The sequence below is a fragment of the Calidris pugnax genome, unplaced genomic scaffold (assembly GCF_001431845.1).
Source record: "Calidris pugnax isolate Ruff unplaced genomic scaffold, ASM143184v1 scaffold28, whole genome shotgun sequence".
NCBI classification, from domain to species: domain Eukaryota; kingdom Metazoa; phylum Chordata; class Aves; order Charadriiformes; family Scolopacidae; genus Calidris; species Calidris pugnax.
In genome coordinates, this window is record NW_015090842.1 from 8,480,241 (window position 1) to 8,482,830 (window position 2,590).

General features: G+C 64.7%; 1 protein-coding gene across 1 annotated transcript in view; it reads right to left on the reverse strand.

Annotated features, from left to right (window-relative positions):
• Positions 1 to 2,590, reverse strand: part of GSE1 (Gse1 coiled-coil protein) — a 19,956-nt gene that overhangs the window by 6,091 nt on the left and 11,275 nt on the right. The gene's annotated exons all lie outside the window — the stretch shown is intronic.

The following is a 2,590-nucleotide window of genomic DNA, read 5'->3' on the forward strand; positions in this document are numbered from 1 at the left end:
GCCGCTGTTCTTATCCCCGCTCGCGCAGTCCCATTAATATTTAAAGCCCGCTTATTAGCCTCAGTTCATCATTTATTAATTGGGCATGTCTAGAGCGGAGGATTTACCGGCTTGCGGGAGCGGGTGCATCGCTGGCTGCCGGCATCCCCGGGAGACCCACCGGCTGCCCCCACCACCGCCAGATCCCGGGGCTGGTTGCGGGGAGGAGGCCGTGGGGGACACACACACACCTCGTACCCCCTCCCTCGACACGGTGCAAACCCAACACCTCACCTTTCTCACGGGCTTCCCGCCGCCGGCGCTCCTCCAGGTCGAGTTTGCTGACCAGCCTGCGGTGCTGCTGCACAAACTCGTCGTAGATGTACATGGGGTCCTGGGTACGGGGCACCGGGGGGGGCCGGTAGGGCGAGCTGGGCTTGGTGGTCTCGGCGAAAGGGGTGGCCGGGGGTCTTTGCTGGCTCAGGATGCTCTGCGTGGACTTCTCCAGCTCGGCGAGGAAGGGGGCGTGGGTGAAGCTCCCGTGCTCTGGGGCGCCGGGCTCCCGTCCTGGGGGGTATTTCTCCAGGGCATCCCTCTTCCTCGCCCCCTCCTCCAGCTTCTCGGGGCAGAAGACCCTCTCCACCTTCACCAGCGGGATGCCCTGACGGCTGGGCTCGAAGGGGGCTGGGTGGCCGTGGAGGGCGTGGGGCTCGGGGAGACGCCGGGGGGGTTCTGGGGGGCTCTCCATCAGCGAGACGGGGTTCCAGAGGGAGGTGGTGACAGGGTGGTGCTGGGGTTTGGGGGAGATGAGCGGTGGGGGGCCACCAAAGTGCTGCCCCGGCTCCCGGCCACTGGGCTCGTGGCGGCTCGATCCCGACCTGGGGAGAGAGGAGAGGACCGTAGAGGTGAGGGGCCAGCTCAGAGAGTGTTACACCCCAGCACCAGGCTGCTTTTGGGGCAAAAACACACTGCTTAGAACCACCCAGAGGGGTTTGTGCACATGGAGCTGCCACTCTCATCCCCTCCTGTGCCACCACCCCGAGGGAACAGGGGGGCAGAGTTAAGGATGCTCCCGGGCTGCATCCTTGGGGTGCTGGACCCCAGGTTTCTCCTGCCCACCGTGGGGACAAAAGATCCACAGCTCCTGGCACAGCCCTGCTGTCCCTGCAGCGAGGGCAGCGCCTCGGCACAGCCCTGCTCCGACAGCCGGGGCGGGAGCCAGCCCGTCAGCAGGATCAATATTTCATCCCCAGGTTTCTCCTGCCCACCGTGGGGACAAAAGATCCACAGCTCCTGGCACAGCCCTGCTGTCCCTGCAGCGAGGGCAGCGCCTCGGCACAGCCCTGCTCCGACAGCCGGGGCGGGAGCCAGCCCGTCAGCAGGATCAATATTTCATGCGCCCAAGCTGCGCATTTAACGCTTTTCTGCTCCAGCGCCCCGGACCTTCGTGCACGGAGCAGGGAGTTCAGCCCCGGCGCTGGGTCAGGAAGCATCCTCTGCCCTGCCGGGGAACGGCTCCTCTCCCTCCCCGCTGGATACAGGCAGCCCCGGGATGGGGATGAGGATGGGGATGGAGTACCCCCCAGCTGCAGGTGTTTTGGGGTGACCTCACTCTCTCCTCTCCGTTTGGGGGATGGGAGGAGAGGGATGGGGCAGGGAGGCTGTGGTGGGTGCTTGTTTTTGTGCCTCCCCACGATCTGCTCCTTTATTATCCTCGATGAGCCGCGTTAATCCCCTGGATACCCAAAAAACCAACAAAGGGAGCCAGCAGCAGAGCCGGCTGGATGAGCCCGTGGCAGTATCCCCCGGCTGCAGGTGTTTTGGGGTGACCTCGCTCTCTCCTCTCTGGTTGGAGGGTGGGAGGAGCGGGATGGGGCAGGGAGGCTGTGGTGGGTGATCGTTTTTGTGCCTCCCCGTGATCTGCTCCTTTATTATCCTCGATGAGCCGCACTAATCCCCTGGATACCCAAAAAACCAACAAAGGGAGCCAGCAGCAGAGCTGGCTGGATGAGCCCGTGGCTGCTTAAGAGCTCAGCAACAGGGGGTGAGCCAGCCCCTGGCCATCAGGAGATGTGGGCAGGCTCCTCTGCACCCCCTCCCCCCGAAAAAAAAATGACTGGGGGTCAGGGAGAGTGCCCCCCCCGCCTAAGCTGGGCATCCCACCGCCAGGGCTCTGCTGCACGGCAGGGAGGTGTAATTAGGTGCCTGGGCAGCACCTGGCCGCTCGCCGCTGGCCCTTGGCCACCTCCCGGGCTCGTCGCCTGCCGCCGAGCAGATGTCGGGCACCGGCAATGCCCGGCGCTGCCAGCGCAGCCGGCCCGGCTGGCACCGCGCGGTGGGGACCTGCTGGCACCGGCCGAGCGTGGCGGCTCCTGCTCGGGGGGCTGGGGAGAAGGGGGGGAACATGCAAGGATTGAAGGGCATGGCTGTAGGATGCTGGCTACCAAAGCGATGTGGGGGGCTGGAGGCAGCTAAGGGAGTGCACAGCCATGGGGCAGGGTGGGAAATCCCCATAGGTGTTACAGAAGGGATGGCTGCGATGTGGGAAAATCATGGGATTGTCAAGAGTTGGAAGGGACCTTCAGAGATCTTCCAGTCCAACACCCCTGCC